The 24,833-nt window shown below is 36.7% G+C and overlaps 1 long non-coding RNA gene across 1 annotated transcript in view; it reads right to left on the minus strand.

Moving 5' to 3' along the window:
• Positions 1–233: 233 nt before the first annotated feature.
• LOC118147356 (uncharacterized) overlaps positions 234–24,833 on the minus strand; it is a 192,341-nt gene continuing 167,741 nt past the window's right edge. The window contains exon 3 of the long non-coding RNA XR_004733675.3: positions 234–816. This is a non-coding gene — a long non-coding RNA (uncharacterized LOC118147356). The remainder of the gene's footprint in view (positions 817–24,833) is intronic.

Below are 24,833 nucleotides of genomic sequence, written 5' to 3' on the forward strand. Positions count from 1 at the left end.
ATGTCTGGCACATAAGAAACAGTCAATAGTTGATGAATAAATTAGTAACTGAATGAATAAAACATTTTTACTCATTTCAGTTGCATTAAGGCAATGTAAGTTACAAATAAGTTACCTTGCCATCACTGAGTACTATAACTTTTTTTGCTAACACATAAAAGGTATAAGTCTATAACTTATTTTGTTTTGTATTTTTTTAAACATTGATTTTTTAAAAATTATTGATGCTTTGATATTAATCATAAAACAGGCAAGGCTGTGAAAAAGTTAAGAGATATTCAACATTTCAAGTAGGAGAAATGTCTTATATATAAAATAAGGTAAAATTATAAAATATTTCTCATCTTCTCTTTAGAGTGGGAATCTCTGGCACTCTCTCTTCTTTTCTTGATTTCAACCGATGATGTAGTCTCATTATCTCACAGAAAACACAGATAGAATCAGTTGTGAAACCTTCCCTGTTTCTTCCATTACATTTCCCGCCCTCCTGCATAGGCATCCACGCTTCCCATTTGTCTGCTGTTAAAATGGATGAAGTGTCTCTGGTCCTATAAATAATCAACACATCCATTTGTATTGCATATTCCATCCTTTCCTCCCTACGCAAGGCCTTCTCTCCTAGAATCAGCTTTCTTTTTTCCATCATTGGTCTCTTTTCCTCTACTAGATTATTTTCAACATATTAAAATGTATAGGAAGAAAATATGTTAAATATAGATGATGAACTTTTGGCTTTTACCTTTCTTAACGCTGATCTCAGGAATTCTTCAGCATAGAGGATAAAGTCAAGAGTTAAATTCCTTTCCTTTTGGATACCTAGGAAAAGCATAGAGGTGTAAAATTTAAATGCAGGTATTAAAAAATGTAATACATACTAAACATGCTTTTTTTGATTCAGGATGGGAGGATGATTCCAGATATAAATAAATATTTCTCTCTCTGGCTTTGGTGGAGTGTCAAAAACATTGCATTGAATAAATGCAAGTATCACCAATAGTACTGGAGGCTCTGCCTTTATAACTTAGGAAAGACCAATTCTGACTCACTGGCTTTGCAAACCAAACCAAGGCCTAATTTTACCAACTTGGGGTTGCAATGTGGTCAGGTTACCAGAGAGTGCTCTTGATGTTTAAATCTCTCAGTGTGTGGGGGGCATGAATGTTATTTAGCCTGTGCGTATTCCATGGGGCCTGCCTTGTCTCATAAAATGACTTTTTCACATTGGCTGGTCTCTAGCACTGGGCTAGAGGGTAGAATACAGACATAATAAGGGCTTGGGGAGAGAGTCAATGCTCAGAGAGCCAGGGACAATTGATCATGTATGAGTAAGCAGACCTTGAGTTAGAGCCAAGATTTCAGCATTAAATACCCAGAATAAAAGACCATCCCCCAGAAAAGAAGAAACTGAGTCTTTTTCTTCACCATAGGGATGCAAAAGCAACACCCACCTTCCATACATAAAAGAGAGAAACTCTATTAGAAAGAAACTGGGGGAGACATCATAAGAACCTGATTATTTTTTTCTTCTAGAAATCTTTATCAGTAGGATAATATAAATCATCATATTGGACTAGACTTTGCCTGAAAAGGACATTCAATTAACTTTTCTCCTCTAGTTGGCAGGTGTCAGCTAATGAATAGGCAAAATTAGCAGTAGACAAAATAAAATTACAATTTTTTTACACATCAAAATTTGGAATTAGTCACATTGTATAATTCTGTTTATCTGTTTACTTATTTTAAAAATTAAAAATAAACTAACTCCTTCAGCTTTAGCTACCTTATCTGTCACAACCTCATATTTCCCTTCTCTGAACTTCTTGAGCTAATTTTCTTCCTGCTAACGTCATTCTCCTCTGCTTCCATTCTCTCTTCACTTTTACTCCAATTGATCATCCCTCTTTATCACATCACTAAAATCTTTCTTGTAAAAATAATCAATGAGAGGCAAGCGGCCGAGATCAATGGGCATTTTTCTGCCCTCACTTGACCAATCTCACAGCACCATTTGGTACAGATGACTACTGCCTCCCTCTAAAACACATTCTCATTCTAAATTGTATTATTCACAGATCTACCTACCTCCTTTCACTCAGTACTTGGCCCAGTCATCTCCATTTCCTCACTATTCCTATGTGACCTTGACAATGACATTGCTAACATATCATCAATATTGATGCCTCCCACCTCCTCCCAGGAGTTCCAACACCATAATGGCCAATCAGATATCCTCACTTGAATTTGCACAATTTTTAAAAAACTTAAAAGTAGACATCATGTTTCTGCTTTTCTTCCCTCGTGCCCCATATCCAGTCCACCAGCAAATCCTTTGGGTGTATTTTCCCAGATCCTTATATTTATCATGATCTTCAAAGACTACTACTGTCTTCCAGGTGCCATTATTCCTCACACCCAGACTCAGCCATTTAGCACTGAACTGGTCTTCTTTTGTATCCCCTTACTTTTGTCCCATATACATGATGGTCACAGCAACTTTGTGACATTTTTCTTTTCAAAATTACTCATAGGAAAGTAATACAGCTACAGTATGTATGCTTGATACTGAATTTAAAAAATGTGTCTTGCAGAAGGCAGTTTCATCACCTTGTCTCATGAAGGAGGCTACCATATGAAGTTTCATTATATGAAGGAGTAACCATATGAAGTATAACCAGTATGTGAAGTTTACATTTCCCCACAAGCAAATGCCTGTGTATAAAATAAAACTCACACATGGCTTATTTCTTTGAGGGGGGAGGAAGACTAAGAATAATTTTAAACAAAAGATATTCTCTAGAAAAGACATAAAGATTGAAAGGGAGACACCCAGCAGAATAAGAAAAAATGGAAATGATAAACTATACTATAGGCAAAGTGAGAGTTCAACAACTATTTGTTGTTTATAATGAAAAGGCTTTCCAATGGGATCGAAGCGATGCCTGGCACTTGCATTTTTTCTCATTTTCCCAGGCTTGACAAAAATAAAGAAGACATTGAAAGAAAAGTTTGCATGGATTCTGTTGAACTGAAGAGGGCAGATGGACATCTCTTTAGAAAAATGGCAATAGCTCTGGCCATCCATCTCACAAATGTGTGTCATTAATTCAGTAGAGACAGTGAGAAAGAGCATAGATCAAACCAAATCTGAAGTAAAGTAGAAATGGTGCTGGCCTGGGAGTTATAGAATTACAGTACTACAGATGAATCTCTGAATCCTTATTAATGGGCAGTGTGAACCTGAGCAAGTCCTTGAACCTCTAGCTGCTTATAAGTTATCTGGCCTAGATCAATTTCAAAGTCCTTCTAATTTGTATCTTCTAGAATTGACAATTCTAATCTCACTATCAGAAAGCCAACAGATGTTGTACTGATTGTGGTAGATTGTTAGAATTGTTTTCATATATGAAGAAGGTGCAGTACGGTGCCTTTAGACATGTGGAAAAGATAGCTATTAGAGGTGTCCCTCACAGAATATTTTGAATCACTGATCGATTACACCTCTAAAGTTCCCATTTACTTAAATCAATTTATGTTTTGGAAACTTACCAAAGGTCCTTTGCTTGAGAACAAAGAAAAGTTAATTCTTCATTGTAGACCATCTGAAATACGATGTTGGAAAAGTTGTTATAGACCATAAAATGTCTTAGGTATGTGTGTTGCATGTGAAATCTCAGAGTATAGAATTGTTAAATTGTATAGTTTAAACTGCATATGAGAATAAAGATTGATCATTTTAAAAATACATGGGATTAAATAAAATTTTAACTCAGGCAATGCCTTTGGCCCACAATTTAGATAGCAGGTTAAACCAAGGTTTACAGCTCTTCAGCAAGCTGATGCTCACTGACTAACTTAATGTCAGCACTGGGAGAGTACATTTTACATGGAATAATTTGGAAGAAAGGAATATTAAAGAAACAGTAGAAGAGTAGTTGCATCAGCAAAAAGGTAGAGTCACTCAGCAGAAGATACTGTCAAAGTGAAGCCCATGGATAAGATGGCAAATAACAGAAATTAAAATAGTTATCAATGACTTAGTGCCTCCTATACTCCAGGCTCTGTACTAGGTGCAAATTCCCCATTTCATTTCATCCTCAAGGCAAATCTCAGAATGCGGTTGTATTATCATTATCTTGCAAATGAGGAAATGAGAGCTTAGAAAGATTACTTAAGCTTCAATGATAGCAAATGTAGTACAAACCAAAACGAAGAGTAAAATCCAGGTTCAACTATATCCAAAACGAATATATATTCTGTTTCAGCTACTTGAAACTATATACATGGCCAAAACATTAGTGTTCTGAGAAGTTGTGTAAGAGAAATAAGTGAAGAATTGTTAAATCACAGACTACAAGTATTCATAAAGGACAACTACATAAAGTGATTTAGGATGACTTAAGAATGGAAACTCATTACTTTTATGGTTTCAGAGCACCAGATGGTAACCTTTTTATCTGAGTGAAAAAAAAAAAAAAGCATTCATGTATAAACTCCAAATTACTAAGTAATCAAATAAAATTATTTGGGATCAATTTTTGTATTTAAATAAAAGCCTAATTATATTTTATTTGAAATTTCAAACACTACCCAATTTATGAAAATGCAGCTTCATACATTCTATAAAAATACCAAGTGCCACTTTTTAAACTTCTGTGTTTTCCCCAACCCTGAAATTTGTTGAACTCAAACCTAATCTGGGAAACAGTATGTTCAAATGTTATGTGAAAATCCTAGCTGATTAATTAAAAAGTACCATTCAACAAAAATAGACAAAATGCTGTGAAAATTACCTGTTAAGAAAAAGTTGTTGAGTTTATTGCTTATGGTGGCAAGAATATCACCACTTTCACGTAATCTTGGTAGAATTTCAGAAGCAAACAGCAAAGTTAGGATTTTTTAAGAGGTTTTGATGTTGGCTTAAGGCAATATATTTGTTTAGGTTTTGGTAAGATTCATCATATGATTGTTTAGGATTGATGGACACAGTAAGACAAGCTTTTAAGGAGAGAGTTTCAAAGAGTTTTTGCAAGCAAACAGTCTTTCCATGCTATCTGTTGAAAAGTTTGACAGTCTAACGTTCATTTAAATGGGCTTATAGGCATTTCTGAAATTAATAATAATTACTTGTAACTTTTTTCTCCCTGCACAAAGGTTTCCTAAAATAGTAAAATCATGCTAAAGCAGAAAGAAACTTATGTGGGTATATGTGGCTTTGTTTCCAGAATCATGGAAATAGAAAATTATTTAGCTGTGTATTTATTTTGATCTATGAAAATTAATTCTTTATATTTGGTTTATTATTAATCTTTCCATAGTTTGGGGGAAACTTGGAAGACTATTTTTTCATGAAGTATGTTTGAGAAACTTTTATGTTCAAAGAAGCTTTGAATAAACACTACTCATTGATATCAATAATTGCTATTATTGGACATTTTTATGATATTTAAATAAATAGGATTCTCACTTTTCCATCTGAAAACAGTCTCATGAAGCAAAAGTTTTGTGGGAAAGGTCCTTCTATGGGCGTATACTTAATTCTAAGGTTTTTATCCTGTCAATTATAAAGTATTTGACTAATAAAATAATTTATCCTACTACTGAACAAATAAGAGGATGAAAAACATTACCTCATAAAGCACCACAAACATGCGGGACATCAGAAGGACTGAATAGAGTTGCCTTCAATTAGTCTCCAACCTCAAGTGGAAAATAATTTTAACCAGTAAATGTGGTAAGAACTATAAAAGATATAACACAACAGAGGTAAAGAAAAGAAAATGATTAGTTCTTACTGCCTATTCCAGTGTCAACAAGAAACTAGTATCTGAGCTAATCCTGAAGGAGGCAAAGGCATTCCTTATTTAGGAATTTATTCTCTTATTTAGAGAATCGAAGGTGTCAGTGATTAAGTATAGGGCATAATAAATAGAAAAGTTGAATGGAGTAGGAATGTCAGCCTGGCAAGAAGTTACTTTCACCTCTTTCCCTCTTCAAACTTAGTTCCTTTTCTTGGCTAGAACAGGAAATTTTCAAAAGAGCAATGCATTTCATTCTGTTAAGCTCTCAACTGGTTATAATGGAAGTGGAAACTCCAAGTGAAAACGTAACAATCTTTTCTTGGAAGCATTTAATGCAATTATAATTAATTATATACAAATGACACTTGTCTTTTTCAAGGTAGAATATTTTTGCATCTCTAGTACTTAGTACAGCATCAGGCACATGTTTGAATGAATTATTAAGTGACCAAATCAAATGCACAAATTAATTTGGTTTGTCCTAAAATGCAGGTTTGTTTATGTCCTAAGAAAATATCCACTTGGAAAGATTTCCACTGTTATATTTATATCTCTAAACTATTTATTGTTTGGATTCTCTAGTCATTTTTCAAATGCTAAAAACCATTCACTCCTGGTTGTACCAATCAATAAGGGCATCCCTACACCTTGTGAAACAATATGTTTTCGATCTGTGCTGGTATAGCCTATACTTCAGGTTATTCTAAACCTTTTCCTTTGTCATTACTCCTGTGAAATTTGTTTCTTTGTCTTATGTCCTGTTATCCTTTTTGCTCAGAAGCCAAGTGGTTCATACAAGGATGGAGACCTTGGCTTTTACCTCAACAGCATCAGCTCTCCCAAGGAAGACACTTATTCTAGAAAGGGCAAAGAAGTAATTTAGGACAGAAGCTTTTCATAGTAAAGGCTAAATGTTCCCTCTTCAGGTTGGATGTTCTCTTTTGAAATCTACCTGCCAGATGTCCATCTATGACCTTTACACTGGTAAGATTTAACTTAAAATTTTGATGTATCTTCACATTCTACATCATAAACTATCTTGGATGTGTTACATCACATTCCTCTCACCTGGCAGGAATCATCTCTGTGATGCTAGATGCAGGACAGGCAGCCCGCTGCTCCTCACTTCCACGTCCTTGCTAGCCCTCACCTAAGTATTCTTACTTTTCACCAGTAGGGGAGAATGGACACAGCTTCGAATGCCTGAACACATCACTGCAGCCTCCAGTGGCCTTGGCTTTACACATGAAATCTCTTTGCAAGCTTTATGTTTTCCTTAGTTTCTGCCCTTTCTCCATTACAAATGGGAAGGCAGTTTCTGAGTTATGAAGAAGTCAACAAATGATAGGGCTCTGGTGGGATGCAGAGCTCACCTCCGAGAACTTTATGGGAGGCTGTTTATTAGCAGTGCTTGCTTAGCAAGCCCCTTCATTAATTAGTCCAGGACCTTTCTTATCTCCTCATGTACTCCATCAGATATAATTTTAAAATCCTGTGGCTTGGGTTTTTATTTGCCAAAGGAAAAAAGAAAGGTTGGATATAAAATAGGAAAAAATGAAAACTACTATTATAATAATCTGTGCAGATACAAAATATGTGTGAAGCCATGTTCACATACATTTGCTTATTTAATCAGATGAAAAACAAAAATATATTTGGAAGTTTGTGCCATTTAATTCTTTGTAATAATATTAGTAGAGAGTAACATTTTTTTGCAAGTTAGGAAAAAAAATGTCTTTTTTCTTTATTTCTATAGGGAATATATAAATGTCCTATAAGTATATTCATTGAATAATGCATTTCTTGCTTTTACTTTAACAAGTTAATAAGCACCAATAATATGGCCAATCGGATTAACTGTCAGAATCATAAGGTTGGTCACAATTTAAAATGACTATTTTATACAAATATACTTGAAAAACAATTTAATCAATCTTATAAAGCCTGGATGTAAATAACACAGATGGACACAAACAGGAAGAATGGAGTAGATGGGTCACCTTACAGGGAGGAGTGTTTACTGCTTCATGGAAGTGAAGCAAAGGTTATGACATGGCAAGAGTCTGTTTACCAGGGTTAGCATGCCTCCTTCAACATGAATCAAGTTTAAGGATTTATAACCCTAATTGGAGTATTTCCTAAGTGTCGATTACACATACTTAAAATAACAATATAAAAGTAAAGATAATTAAAAATGTGTAAATTAGGTGTCTTACAATGACTGTTTTAACATTTTTAAAAAATGGAAGTCACAGCAATGAATATGATCTATTTATACAGAGTATCAAAGGAAAATTTGACTCCAATTCAGATGAAATTCTTCAGCCAACTCTATGTTATTTACATCCAGGCTTTATACGATTGATTAAATTGAGTTTTAAGTATCTTTGTATAAATAATATAGTCAAAGCTTGCTGACTTGAATTCAATTATATTCATTTTTCACAGTGTAATTGGTATCCAATTTAATTCTAATGATCTGCAAAGCTGATTTCTTTTGTCTTCCTAATTGTGATGGAGATTTCTTTTCTTTTTTTTAGCAGAAGGAGGCTATTGTCATCTTCTCTTTACCCTTAAACAGAAAAAGTATTCAGTTTCAATTTATTCATACCAGAGAATAGAATACCAACTAATTATTATTCACTGTGTTGAAAAAATCCTATTAGGTAGTTCACATGAAAGGAGAAAAAGAAACCCTGCTAACCATTTATTTTCCAGAGATTCACCCCTTGCTAATAAGTGACCTTAACCAAAGAAATGCTTTCTTATAGAAGGGTTATAACTTGTCATATGATCTCACTGACTGGCTTATGGATGTCTTTCTGTCCCAGCAACTAAAATTCCTTCTGGTATGAGCGTTTTGATGCTGAATGGTGCATTGTTTTGATATTGATTTTAAACTGGAATAAAATTCTAGGTGAGCTGTTCTTATAAGCTATCCTGCCCCATGGAAAGTCCACAGCAAATTTATTTTCTTGAGGTCAGTCCCAGTCCTGAATGCTCTGCCCCAATTGCTTTGTGTTTTCAAAGCTATTCTTATCTCTGGAAAATAGCCTGAAAAAATGAGCTGTCTTTCAAAATAGATGGGAGGAGAATGAAGGATTTATTACTCATGCTAACGATGGACCATTTTAGGGCATGCGTTTGCATACTTAGACTTGTGGTAAAAAGGGAATTCTATTTTCTGTTTTTTTCTATTTTCTATTTTCTACCAAGCCTTTCTCTTCAAGTAGCTAGTCTTTTGTGTCCTTTCTACCTTGCCCTGACTGCTCAGAAGTTCCACTCAGGGCTACACTACCAAGTACCCTATATTCAGAACCTACTTCTTCAGATGAGCTCTAATAGAATTATAGACTTCAAGTGGTGAGGTGCCTTCTGATGTCTTTTTTTTTTAGAAGGAGTCTACCTCTGTCATCTAGGCTGGAATGCAGTGGCACAATCTTGGCTCACTGCCACCTCCACCTCCTGGGTTCAAGCAATTCTCCTGCCTCAGCCTCCTGAGTAGCTGGGATTACAGGCATGCTCCACCACACCTGGTTATTTTTGTATTTTTAGCAGAGATGGGTTTCGCCATGTCCCTCAGGTGATCCATCCACCTCAGCATCCCAAAGTGCTGGGGTTATAGGCGTGAGCTGCCATCCCAGGCCGAATGTCTCTTAACCTAAAATTCCATCTGATGTAGCAACTCTACCATAGTGTACCCCAGGGATTTTCTATCCAATGACTGTAAAGAAGTCACACATCTCAAGTATATTTTCGGCAAAATAAAAAATACTTTAATAAAAATATGTTTCCCCTTTAAGTTTTAGCCATTAGTCTTAGTTACAGTCTATGGAAATACACAATATGTCTTAATTTTATTTTACATAACCCATTAAATACACACACAAACACACACACACACACACACACACACACACACACACATTTTGAGATGGAGTCTCACTCTGTTACCCAGGCTGGAATGCAGTGGCATGATCTTGGCTCACTGTAACCTCCACCCCCTGGATTCAAGTGATTCTCCTGACTCAGCCTCCCAAGTAGCTAAGATGAAAAGGAAACACACCACACTTGGCTAGTTTTTGTATTTTTAATAGAGACAGGGTTTCACCATGTTGGCCAGACTGGTCTCAACTCCTGACTCAAGTGATCCACCCTCGTCAGCCTACCAAAGTGTTGGGATTACAGATGTGAGCTACTGCGCTGGGTCAATATTGCAATTATTTATCATGTATTCATATTAATTCCTCTCCTTTTATAGCTTTCAAGTTTTTCCATTATCTATACTGTCTTACGATATTGAAGTCTCAACATACCTTCACAACAGGGTGATTATTATTAGAATAATGCAAGAACATACTCTACTTCATGAGAGACTCTTATCAAAATTTGTCATCCAGAAAATAAGAACTATAATACTTCAAAACAGTGGTTAATCAGCCAGGCTATGCTATTATCTAATGTTCATATCTTGGTCTAAAAATCGACAAATAGGTCAACGGAACAGAATAGATAGTCCAGAAATATACCCACAAAAATAAAGTTGATGGACCTCTGACAAAGGAGCAAAAGCAATTTAATGGAGAAAAGATAGTGTTTTCAACAAATGGTGCTTCTCTTAGTTCATTTGTGCTTCTGTAACAAAACCTCTAAGACTGCATAATTCATTTATAAATAACAGAGATTTATGGCTTACAGTTTTGGAGGCTGGCAAGATCAAGATCAAGGTGCTGGCAGGTTCAGTGTCTAGTGAAGGCCTGTTCCTTATAGATGGCACCCTCTAGGTATCCTCACGTAATGAAAGGGCAGAAGGGCAAAACAGTTGACAATGCTGTATCTTCCCATGGCAGAAAAGGAAAAGAGAGGAAATCCACTCCCTCCAGCCTGTTTATAAGGGCCCTAATCCCATCCATGCGGACTCTGCCCTCAGGACTTAATCACCTTCTAATGACCCCACTTATTTTTTTTTATTTTTTATTTTTTATTTTTATTTTTGAGACAGTCTCACTCTGTCACCCACACTGGAGTGCAGCGGCAAGGTCTCGGCTCATTGCAGCCTCTGGCTCCTGGGTTCAAGCAATTCTCTGCATCAGCCTCCTGAGTACCTGGGAGTACAGGCTTCCACCACCATGCCCAGCTAATTTTTTGTATTTTTTTGAGATGGAGTTTCACTCTTGTTACCCAGGCTGGAGTGCAACGGCGCGATCTCAGCTCACCACAACCTCCGCCTCCTGGGTTCAGGCAATTCTCCTGAACCAGCCTCCTATTTTTTTGTATTTTTAGTAGAGACGGGGTTTCACCATCTTGGCCAGGCTGGTGGTCTTGAACTCCTGACCTCAGGTGATCCACCTGCCTTCTAAAGTGCTGGGATTATAGGCATGAGCCACTGTGCCCAGCTGATCCCACCCTTTAATACTGTCACATTGGATATTAAGCTTTAACTCATGAATGTGGGGAGATATATTGAGACCACAACAGTGCTAGAGAAACAACTAGACATACAAATACAAAAAAGTTTGTCTCAACACTGACTTTTCACATTTCACAAATAAAAACACAAAATGGGTTATATACCTAAACATAAAATGCAAAACTATAAAATTCTAGAAGATAACACATAGGAGAAAATTTAAGTTACCATGAGTGTGGCAATGACTTTTCAGATCCAACACCAAAAGAACAATTCCTAGAAAAAAATCAGTAAGCTGGATTTCATTCAAATTAAAAACATCTGCTCTGTGAAAAAAATCTTCTAAGATAATGAGAAGATAATCCATAAACTGGAAGAAAACATTGGCAAAACATATAGATGATAAAGGATGTGTATCTAAGATATGCAAAGAACTCTTAAAACACAATAAGAAAACAATCCAACTGAAAATGGGTAAAAAATCTGAACAGACATATTACCAGAAAAGATATATAAATGTCAAATAAGTATATGAAAAAAGGCTCAACATCATATGTCATTAGAGAATTACAGTTAAAACAATGAGATAGGCCAGGTGCCATGACCCAGGGCTGTAATCCTTACACTTCAGGAGGCCAACGTGGGTGGATTGCTTGAGCTGAGGAGTTGAAGACGAGTCTGGCCAACATGGTGAAACCCCGTCTCTACAAAAATACAAAATTTAGCCAGACATGATGGCAGGTGCCTGTAATCCCAGCTACTCGGGAGGCTGAGGCAGGAGAATAGCTTGTACCCAAGAGATGGAGGTTGCAATGAACAGAGATCGTGCCATTGCTCTCCAGCCTGGGTGACAGAGTGAGACTCCATCTCAAAACAAAAACAAAAACAAAAATTAGCCAGGCATGTAGTCTCAGTTAATCGGGAAGCTGAGGTGGGAGAATCATCTGAGTGCAAGAGGCAGAGGTTTCCAGCGCAAGGGGCAGAGGTGAACCAAGACTGCACCATTGCACTCCAGCCTGGATGGCAGAGCCAGACTCTGTCCCCACTAGTGCCCCCCCCAAAAAAACAAAACAACCAATGAGATACCACTGTATACCTGTGAGAAATGAGCAAATCCAAAATGCTGACACTCCAAATGCTGCCAAGTGTAAGGGGCAACAGGAACACTCATTCATTGCTGGTAGCAACGCAAAATGTAACTACAGCATAAGAAAGTTTGGCGTCTTTTTAACAAAGTGAAAGATAGTCTTATTATTTGACCCAGCAATTGCATTCCTTGGTATTTACCCAAATAAAATGAAAATTTATATCCATATAAAAGCCTGCCCATTAATGTTTATAGCAGCTTTCCCCATAATTGCCAAAACTTGAAATAACCAGTATGTCCTTCAATAGATGAATGGATAAATGAACTACAGTACACCCAGACAATGGAATATTTTCCAGTGATAAAAAGAAATGAGCTACCAAGCCACAAAAAGACGTGGAGGAATTTTAAATGCATATTGCTCAGTGAGATAAGCCAGTCTGAAAGGCTATATGCTGTAAGACTCTAACTACATGGCATTCTGGAAAAGGCAATAGTGTAAAGACAGCAAAAAAATCAGTGGTTTTCAGAGGTTAGGAGTAAGAAAAGAATAAATAGGTGTAACACAGAGGATTTTTAGGGCAATGGAACTATTATGTGTCATACTGTAATATGGACACATGATATATATTCATCAAAATCCACAGAATTATACATCACAAAGAGTGAACCCTAGTGTAAACTGTGGACTTTAATCAATGATAACATATTGATATTGGTTCATCAATTGTAACAAATATACTATGTTAGTGCATGATGTTATAACAGGGGAAGCTGTGTGTGAGGAGAGGAAGTATATGGGAACTCTCTGCCTTTTCTGCTAAAATTTCTCTATAAACCTAAAAATTCTCTGACCATCTATAGCCATAAACTATAACTAACAATATTGAAAAAGGCCCATGAAAATAGAGGAGCTTATAAATATGAATGATTGAAAGATGCTAGAAAATGATTGCACTTCTTTGAAAACTATTAAATAAAAGGGGAAAAGCAAACATTTATTCTCCTTTTACAAATGCAAAGAAAATTTTCTTATAATGAGAATATTTTAGTTTATATATGATGAAGAATGACAGAACTAGAATCTCACCATTCTGTAACCCCTAATGAGTTAATGGATCTAAACAATGATCATCAATTGCTAATAACATCAGGAGAGGAAACTAGACTCAGGAATTACACGATGAAAGTACACAACCCTGTCCATTAAGTAGTTTAATACCAACTAATAAATAAATACATACATAAATTCTTAATTTGATAAATATTTATACATAATACCAAATTATGAGAAATTCACGGTACAGAGAAACGTTAAAAATAGCACAAGTATAAAGTTACAATTCACATTTAAAGTTTGTATTAAGAAGTGCCTGACTTATCATATGAAATATGGCAATAAAAAAGATATAGAGGAAAATTAGAGTTTAAAAGAGACTTAAACCTAAATATAGAATCCTAGAATAAATGCTGGATTAGCGGAAAAAATGATGAAATTCAAATAAAATCTGTAGTTAGTTTTTAGTATTATAGTAATGTTAATTTATTAGTGTTGAAGTACCTTGGTTCTGTAAGATGCTAAGATTAGCAAAAACTGAGTAAAGACTCTCACGAAGACTTTCTTTTTTTCTTTTTGCTTATCTCAGTTTTTGTCAACCAAAAAAAAAAAAACAGAGAAAAATGTCTCAAAGTATGTTGAGTTTATTTGGGAATTAGAAAAGAGGATTATAATCTGAGATCCATGGCTATGGCAGCCACATATGCACCTGAAGAAAGAGGGTAAAACCTTTTTTTTTTTTTTTTCCTGAGACAAAGTCTCACTGTGTCACCCAGGCTGGAGTGCAATGGCATAATCTCAGCTCACTGCAATTTCTGCCTCCCCAGTTGAAGCAATTCTCCTGCCTCACACTCCTGAGTAGCACTACAGGCGCACGCTACTACACTCAGCTAATTATTATATTTTAAGTAGAGACGGGGTTTCATCATGTCGGCCAGGATGGTCTCAAACTCCTGACCTTGTGATCCACCCGCCTCAGCCTCCCAAAGTGCTGGGATTAACGCCACCACATCTGGCCAACAGAAGCTTTTCTGGACACAAGGAGAAGTTCACATAAACTACTGGGAAACAGAGTTCACTGATTTCAGAGACTCAAAGCCAGAGTTAGCATCAGTTCATTGGTGGAGATGCCATTACTGGGCAGGTGTTCTTCCAAGAGTATCTTATTAGAATTGCTTCAATCCCTAAAGAAGAAATAATTTTTTGTGGGATTATTTTAGAAAGTCCTTGTGAGAGTCTTTATCTCAGACATGCAAGCATGAGCTCTCCCTCTTCATGCTTTCCTGGCTTTAATTTGTTTGGGTCTGACAAAAAGTAATTTCATCTTAGTATTTGCAACTTTCACAAGGATATACCAAAATACTCTGTGCTATCTTTGCAGCTTTTCTGTATACCTAGAATCATTTTCAAATAAAAAGTGTATTTTTTAAAAGACACTTGAGCCAGGTGCGGTGGCTCAAGACTGTAATCCCAGCACTTTGGGAGGCTGAGGTGGGCGGATCACAAGGTCAAGAGATCAAGACCATCCTGGCCAACATGGTGAAACCCCATCTCTACTAAAAATATAAAAATTAGCTGGGTGTGGTGGCGTGCGCCTGTAATCCTAGCTACTCGGGAGGCTGAGGCAGGAGAATTGCTTGAACCCAGGAGGCAGAAGTTGCAGTGAGCCAAGATTGTGCCACTGCACTCCAGCCTGGTACCTGGCAGCAGAGTGAGACTGTCTCAAAAAAAAAAAAAAAAAAAAGACACTTGAAAGACATATCAGCAATATGCAGGCATTATCTGGATCCCAATGCAAACAAACAGATTGTAAAAAATAATTAAGGGGCAGATGAGGAGATGTGAACGTTGACTGAATATTTTATGATAATAATAAAGAACTAATTCCACTATTAATAATTCAGGTGTCCCAGTACAAAGGTTATGTTTTAAAATGATTTCTTTTAAGTGTACATATTATTTCAAGATGTAATGATGTAATGTAATAGCTGGCAACTCCTTCAGAATAAACTGAATAGGCATCCAGATGAGGTAATAAGATAAATAAAGAGGGAAAGAAAGAAAAGGAAAAAGGAAGCAAGAAAGGAAGACTGGGGAGGGAAGGAGAGAGGGAGGAGGGAGAGAGATAAAGGGAAAGGAAAGGGAAAGGGATAGGGAAAGGAAAGGAGAGAAAGAAAAGAAAGAAAAAGCAAGCAAGCAAGCAAACAAACAAAGGCAGGCAGGCTTTCCTTAATCAACTATTGTTGATATAAATGTTCAATAGAAGCATTGTTAGGAGTTTTACATATATCATCACTTTAAATTTCACAATACTTTTTTATAAGATAAACATTTTACAGCTGAAAAATACGAGTATCAAAGTAGTTAATTATCTTTCCTTAAGACACAAAGCCATTAAGTAATGTAGTAAAGATTGCAATCCACCTCTGTGGGTCTCTGAAGCTAATGCCCCTTTCTTGTGAAAGTGATTATTACTAAGTGTACTATTTCAGGACCACAAGCTCAAGGCCACAGATGAGAGAGGGAAGTCTTCCTGGATGCCATAAATTCACTCAAATTATGCCTCTATGTCATATCATGCGCTTCCTCAGACTGGCTGTGTTGGTTTGTATTGTTTTCTAGTAATAGTGATGACTTACAGACTCCAAACCACATGTTTATATGTAATCTCCTTTATTATCAACAGGTCACCCTGAAAATGGTAGGTGACTAAGGTCAGGGGTTTGTTTTGCATTCTTTGAAATCAGTGTGTGATTAGAATATGTAAAATGATGATGATGACAATGATAATGGTGATAATACCTATGTGACAGACCCTGTCCTAATGAACTGGACATGTGTCCTAATGACTTCCACATGGACATCAAGAAAGGGATAGACTTCCTGCATCACATACTCCAGGCAAAAGTGGAATTTATTGAATTTTGGACAGATAAAGCTCAGGGACTTAAGATGACGTCTTAGCAAATTGCCACATAAAAAACTTTCAGAGAAGAAGTACCGACAACCTACCATGCTCATCTTCTGGGAAGTTTTGATCATATCTTAAAGGCAGTGGGCCTTACTTTCATTACTATTTGAATGAACTTGTAGCTGGCACAGATTCAGGGAGTTGGCAGAACGCAATATATTTTAACATTAAATATCAATGGTATTAGGTATAATGAATGCTAAGGTACATTACCTCTGGAGCTGGTTATACCAGTACATTTGATATTGCTCCTCAAAACATAATAATGTTAATTATTATAGCCTAAAACCCATATCCAATTTTTTTCCAGATACCATGACTCAATGTGTTATTTCAGTCTAACAACAATCCCTTGATAAAAGAATGGTTGGTTCCACTTTATAAATTTTTAAAATGCATAGGAGTTATTTGTATAAGATCAAGCAGCTAGATCAGTCAAGATGGTGTCTTTTCCATGAGGTTATGTTTTCTGGTGTTAAGGAACTGTTGCTATGGTTCCTGTACAGCTGGTGCTTTGAAAGATGACATTTCCTTGGCAGAGAGACTTTGTATACTGCTCTACCATCTTAATGGCACGTGGATAATGGTTCGAACACAGCCACATCCTCTGGGGCATGAGATGGCAAACCCAGTACTGTCCAAAAGGCAATTTGGTAGCTCTTCAGAAAATTCTCTCTTTGAAGCCTTGTTCTCAGTAATCACAAGTGATGTCAGTCAAAGCTACAGCAGAAGTTTAGCAGAAATTCTACCAGAAAGATATCAACAGATGACAGAAGTGGAAGAGAGGAAGGTGTCTGAGGAATAAACCAGGTATCTATAATCTCCAAAAAATTATGCCATGTATTTTCTTTATTTATTATTTATTTTGAGCTGGAGTTTCACTCTTGTCACCCAGGCTGGAGTGCAGTGGCACTATCTCAGCTCACTGCCACTTCTGCCTGCCAAGTTCAAGCAATTCTCCTGCCTCAGCCTCCTGAGTAGCTGGAATTACAGGTGCCCACCACCACGCCCAGTGTATTCTTAGTAGAGACAGGGTTTTGCCATGTTAGGTAGGCTGGTCTTGAACTTCTGACTTCAGGTGATCTGCCCACCTTGGCCTCCCAGAGTGTTGGGATTACAGGCGTGAGGCGCCATGCCCGGCCACCAGATATTTCTTTAGGTCCCGAAATTAGTCTTGTATTTTTACAGGCAGTATATATTATATATTTGCTTTGTGTGTGTGTGTGTGTGTGTGCATGTGTGTGTGCGTGCACGCATGCGCACGAGAGAGAGAGTGTGATTAGTAGGCTAGAGATGACTGCACATTCTCTGTCACTTCACTCACTGTGAGGAGGCCTCTATAACACCTCCTCTTGTATGGTAGGTTCTGTAACTGCTCTGACCAACAGAAAAATATACCAGTGATGTTATGCCAGGCCCAGGTCAGCTCATGGAATGTCTACTCTAGAGGAAATCAACTGTTAATATAAGAAGTCTGACTACCCTGAGACTGCTAGTCTGGAAGAGCCAAAGATGTATGAGAGGGCCTGGAAGATCAAATGAGAGAGAAGCCAAGGAGCAGTGCAATGCCAGCCATATGAGTGAAGATTTCATCTTGAAACACAATCCTCAAGTCCTGGGAAACTCTGATGATGTCATGTGAACCAGAGACAAGCCACCTAGCCTAGACCATTCAAATTCCTTGCTGCATAAAACTGTGAGCGACATAAAATGGTTGTTTGCAAACCCTTGGTTTATGGGTACTTTGCTTTACAACCATAAGTACCTTAAAAATATATGGTAAAATAATCAGATAATGGATTTGTTTTTAAAAATAACATGTTGTCCCTCTATAATAATTAGTAAAATAAAGCCAATAGGAGAAGGTTAGTTAGAAGGAAGGGGTGAACAACCTTTTTCAAAGTGGAAAACACTTTAGTTATAATTAAAACTTAATCTTTGGCATTTGTAATTAATATCCCTCATTTAATGGCTTAGAAAAATATTGTTAAAGACTTAGTTTTATAGTGTTGACATAAGGTAGTAATTTTATAGAAGACTAAAAAAAAACCTGTAACAGGCTTTTTTTCTACAAATTAGATTTGTAATACAGTAAAGGATAGCATCTCTCCTATAGGAAAACAGATTCTTTCTTTGCAGAGGAGCTTGAGACGTAACAGAAGTTCCAGATCTTATGACAATTATCATACAGAAAGTAGAGTGATAAATGTTTCAAAGATGTGGAATCTTTGTCCTCAAAAAGGCAAAATAATATATATAACTTGTAAAGGTGCACATTTTTTTATTCTTGGGTATTTATCACAGTGCCAATTTTGAACTCATTTTGCATAATGGTGGCAAACCGAATGCATGAATGTACTTTGCTTCCCTTCAACCATTCCATTAAAACAACAAACGTTTTTCTCAATCATTGTAAACCCACAAAAGCAACAAAATAGGACAAGAGACAAGAGCAATAAAATTTTGGAGCCTGAGCAACAAAACACAAAACTGTCTCAGCAGTCGGAAGAGCAGACACACACTCTGATCTACACTGCTTCAAAGAATTGGGGCACCAGATAAATATGCAACAAGAAATGAAGGTGGGGCTGAAAATAGAGAGACTTTTCAAGATGTAGTTAGATCTCCTCCCTACTTAGTTCCCTCTACTCTCTCTATCTTGTTAAAATGCTAGAGATTTATTCTCTGCAGAGGGTAATATACAGGATATCAGAATTCAGGGACAGGTTGATGCCAGGGACACCATACTATCAACAGAGTGATAAGAAACATCTTCCTTAACCTAACTCCATTTCTTTACTCAGCTTTCAGATAAGGCAGCTAGGTCTACTACCTTCAGACAAGAAATGAGAGGATCTTTCTCCAAGAAACCTGACTGGTTCTAGGCGGGAACCTAAAATTCCTGACATCACAGCCTTCTCAAGAAAGCAGTCCTGGCAGGAATCACCCTATCTTAAAGCTCAGAACAAGTAATTTCACACACACTCGAAAGACTGATTGTTTTTATGATGTCCACTCACAAATCAGAGCAAACAACCTAGGTTTGCCAGGTTCCAACTATCTGAAAAAGTTTCTAATGTGACAAATAGTGAGCTAATAAACAAAAAGTAAATAATTTGACAAAAAGGAGAATATGCAGAACAGGAGACAATGAAGGAAAATATCTCGTTAATACCTTCCAAGAGGAAAGAGAAGACATTTCATTGATGAAGCAGGAACAGAAAATCTATTTTTAGGAAAGACATACAACTAAGGAATTTTCTTCAGGTGAGATCAAGGAAGAGGGGCAGAGAGCCACAGACAACATATCACCAAACCCAAGGATATGGGCAGTCAGTTGTCGACAGCAGCCTCATCTAGCAGCAGGCCCAGTGAAGAATCAGCAGTTGTGTAGCAGGAGCAGCAGGAGGTGAGGTAGAACCAAAGATGGAACCCAAATAGCACTTTCTTTCAAAAGGAGAGGAGATACCATGTGATGAAAAGAACTGTAAGAACAACTAGCTGAAAGGGGAGACATCCCCAAGCCTCCAAGATGCAGATTATTACAAAACCTTTTATCTCACTAAGAGATAAAAGGCACTGTTAGTCTAAGCACTCAAGAATCTCAGAAATAGCAGCAAATCACTCATGAAAACCCTTCCAAGAGGACAGAGCTGAAAAAGAAAATGAAATTGCTAGGAAGGGGAGCAAGAAGGTTTACATTGCAGAGAGTAAGGATGCAGAAAGAGCAGATACTAAAAAGTAATGTAACAACAAAATAACAGTACAGCTTCTCAAAGGGAGAGCACCATCTCTAAAGGCAAGGCCTGATGCCTCTGGGAAACACTAGCTGAGGGGCAGGAAACTTTGCAGAGCCAGACCTAGCTGCAATTCAGAAGGCCTCCAGAGGGCCATAAGCTAACCACTGGGAAGAAAGCCCTGCAGCTTGACCAGTAAGCACACAGGAGGATTCTCTGTCACCCAAGACTGAGTTGATCTCTTGAGACAGTTCAGAAGAAACATTCCTCAAGAGATTACAGTCTATTTGGGTAGAGACAACATTCATGCATGCAACATTCCTGATATCATAGGCTCTCTGGTTAAATTATTAGGTTAGAATTTACATCAATGCATATCAAGGTCACAGTGAATTCTGCACACCACCAGTTCAGCCACTTACAAGTTGTTTGACCTTGGGCTTTCTCTCCATTTCCTCTCTATAACCTGGAAAGAGCAACAAAACATTATCATAGGCATTTTGTGAATATTAAGTAAAATTAAACATTGAGAACCAGTAAAACATGTAATAAGCATTTAATAAACACTGGCTCATGTCATTATGATTATCACTATCCAGTTATAGAGTAATAGAATACTCTTTGTGCACTGATCCATCTCTGTCACAGTATGTAAAAAGATCAAAGTCATGTAATGAAAGGATAGGAACAGATCCGGAAACCCAAAAAAGATCCCAATGTAGACTCAAACATCCAGAAGAGACCATGGGTTTCACCTCTACAATCTTATTGCCTGCCAGAGCATCTAACATTCCCTTGGTACTCAGTAAAGTCATGTCAAATGAGAAGCAAAGAACTATCATCACCATTAGAGAAATAATTCAAAGTTCATGTCCAATATTCAATGTTTTAACATTACCAGATTCCTGACAATTATGCATGAGGTTTAATCTTTGACTTTATCATTTATGTTTTCTGCACAAATAAATGACAAATACAGCTTAATTTTATAAGATTTAGTAGATATTTTTTGTTTTGTTTCAGAAATCTTTTAAATAAAAGAATGTATGTAATTAAAATTTTAAAAATTAAAATAATTTTGTTCTTAATATTAGTATATAAAAGTATACTTTAAGGATAAGAAAACATATTTATTGTCTAAGTAATTAAACATAACTAAGCAATGAAAATATTTATATTTATGTTCTCATTCAATATTCAGTAATAGATGCTTTTTTTAAAAAAAAAGATATAAAGCTCACTAACAAATACCTTTTTTTCTATCTGAAGCAATATTTCATGTGAAACTAGAACGTGCTACTCTTACGATCTGTGACCAAAACATGTTGTAATAATTCATATTATATCATATTTACAAATAAAGAAGGGAAAAATTCACTATATGTCCTATCTCAGAGTTATATTCTAAATATTTAGCTGATTCTGTCTGTGCACTGACCAATAAGAAAGAATGCTGGCTATCGACAACCTGTTCAGCTGTACTGGACCTACAGCTGAGTGTCATCCAGGTCTGACCCCCATTCTTTTAAAAATACATGTTTAAGCCACCTTAAAGAAAAAGTAAATTCATAAAACCTGCAAGGAGTATGTATTGTTTTCTTATGGAAGCATACAGCCAGTCTACTCTACAACCTCTCAGCGTGAATTGCAGCAAAATATTCATTGTTGTCCTACTATATCATCTTCTCACGAAAAACTTAATGGGCTTCAGTGGGTCTTTAATCATTTGGAATAACAAAAATGCCGTGCTGAGACTAGAATGGCATAAAGCATGAGCTGTGTATAAATGCAATATGTTCCTTCTCTCATTGATTTTATTTTCCCCACGGAACACATAAACACCTTCCATAGGTCTTTGTCAGCTAGATTATTAATTTTAGTTTTAAACTCCAGTGTAGTTTTGCTAGTCTTAAAAGTGTTTGCCTTTGCTTCTGCATATTCCCCTGGAAGGAGATATGAATTTTTTTTTCAATAGAGTTTCCTTGACATTATACTTAGGGAAGGTGATTTTCCTATTGATTTCTTTGATATTCATTCCTCATGTGTTTTCTCTAGATACTCTTAGTGTGTTTGCATTTTTCCTTTTCAATTGCATGGAGCCCTGTGATATCACCCAGCCACAGGAAATCTTTCCTTTGCCACTTCATTTTAAATCATTTTAATTGAATCTCAGAGTCAAAACATAGTTTCTCATTGAAGAAACTTCTCCTCATTCTATTATTAGTGTATGAGAACTGTTCCAGACTGCTGAATGCATTTAAATGTAGTTAATGCTGCAGACGATTGTACTGTATTTTCCGCTTTTCTTCCAGTAGTAATACCTCTCAGGATTCTTAAGTCCCCCTGCTTATAATGTGACTGGAGAAGGCTTTAGGCTTTTGCTGTAGGCTTTTCCCCAGACAAGGGATTAAACATTGAAGAATGCAGCAACAGGGGGCCCGGCAGGCACAGTCTCAAATTACACTACAGCGAATATGAAATGCATGTCCTTCTATCTCTTCCTCCCAGAAAAGGGCTGTCACCCACCTCTGACTAGGACTCTGATTTCTGGTGTAAGAAATGCCTAATGATTTGGCCCTGACTTTCTCCCATAGCTCTACATGGCAGAGATAAGTGTGGCTGGGCTGTCCTGGGGCAAAGGTTGTGGGAAAAGCAGCAGGAGATTTTCAGTGGCTTCCAAGGGTCCTGAGGGCTAAAAGTGGGGCCAAGTCTTTGATAAACTATAATATAAGTTCAATTTGTAACCTCAGTTATTTCTGAAAAGAGGCCATTATCCATAAAAAAAGAACAGCACATTTTAAGGAACCAGAATTTTGTCTGTGTTGTTTTTCTGCCCTTTCAATGAAATATGATTATTCAATGAATAACTAGACTTGTGCAAAAAGAAACAGGACTAACCCTAACTAGACTTGTGCAAAAAGAAACAGGACCTACAGATGCATTCCCTGACACCAGGGTCCTACTTCTCATATTCATTCATTAGCATTGTCAGCATTATTCTATCCTGTTTGATGTGAGAGATAGTTGTTTTGCATTTACAGAGAAATCTTAAAACTAGGGACCAAAAGAAGAGAAAATTAGAAATGTCACTTGAGGATCATCCAAGAATAGCTAATTAGAAAATATGAACCCTTTTGGATTAGAAAAATGAAGTTATTATAAGGAGATAAATATTTTAAATAAAATTTTAAAAATAATTGCAAGCTGCAATAGATATAATGAACAGATATGATGCAAAGATAATAGATCCTATTCAGTCATCTTTCCAATAGCCAAAATCGCTACATAGTGCTGGCAATCAGACACTAAGCAGAAATGAAGCATGCTATTAGACTTAGTAAAAAAAACTGGATTTGACTGCTATCTCTGCAATTTAGCACCTCTTGAATCTCAGTTTTTCTTTTCAAGAAAGTGGAAAAAAATGTACATAACCTACCTCTTATTAATGAGTTTTTGTGAAGTTTATTTTAAAACATTTTTTAAAGTGCCACGTAAACTTTGCAAATATGCACAATTGGAATTATGGCAGTGCTGGTTGAAGGAGAAACAAGTAGAAATCTCATCTCTCTACTGACAATCACCTGTAGCCTGGCCTTGTAGTAGAGCACTAAGTTATGTACTGTCTCAGAACTTTTTCTGGCTTAATTTCATGTATGCAAGGATCATCCTCCATGAAAAAAATATATAAGCTTCTGGATCACTGCCCATTGTTTTGTTCTCTGTATGGCACATAATACAAGAGTGTAAATGCAAAGTCAGAGTCTCCTGAAGTTAAGCCTAGCACTGCCACCTCATATTTCTGGGATATCAAGCAAGCCAAATAACTTCTTCAAAGCTAAAATTTTTTATCTGTGAAATGAGCATAGGAACATCTACCTCATAAAGTTGCCGGAAAGAACTAACTTACAACATTATGTAAGGCACCTAGTAGAGTATTTGGCACAGTGATAGGATTTTTATTGTCTCTATTTTTTAAATCATTTCAAGATCCTTTAACACCATCTTACAGAAATGACATTTCCAAGTATGAAAGTTTGAGACGAAATGAATTCTACCTTCAGTGTCCCCAGGCAAACCATCACTGCCAACTCATTCCCTCCAAAATTGGCTTACAAGGTCTTACCTTCTTAAACACTTCTGCTTACTTAACTTACTTAAAAGGAAATTATCACCCTGTCTCTCACAGTTCAGAGAAGCAAAAAAAAAGAAAGAAAGAATGAAAAAAGAAAGACTTTCAAAAGTTACCACGTCACCATTATCTACTCTGCAAAGCAGAAGTTGACTTTCTCAGCTATTAAGTCTCCACAGCTGGATTTCATTTGCTCCATCAAGTGTTGGTGATCTTGTTACTGCCTGAAAACCAACTCTTTTCATTTGAACCCCTCCTTATTGAACCTTCAGGGCTTCTGTCATTTTCTCCTGTCTCTATCAAAAAGCCCACTCATTGTTCAAGGTTAAGGTCAAGTTCTATCTACTCCCATAAAGCTTTCCAGTCCATTTGTTCCCATAACTTTCTGACTCTGAATCCCTAAAGTGTGTCAACCTTAAATTATCGAAACAGGCAGAATCCAATTTAAAGTATATATTCAAGTGCAAAGTTTGAGGAAAGCCCACCTGGAAACACCAACTCTAGAAGAATGGAGTCAGCATTCCCAAGCAAGGAAGTTAACATTTATATAGGCAGACATAGAGTTTTTAGCAGGATTACAAGTTATTCATACAATCTTGGCTCATAGTTACAGCAGTTTGACTGGTTGTAGGCAGTGTTTATTT

The sequence above is a fragment of the Callithrix jacchus genome, chromosome 14, assembly GCF_049354715.1.
Source record: "Callithrix jacchus isolate 240 chromosome 14, calJac240_pri, whole genome shotgun sequence".
In the NCBI taxonomy this organism is placed as follows: Eukaryota; Metazoa; Chordata; class Mammalia; order Primates; family Cebidae; genus Callithrix; species Callithrix jacchus.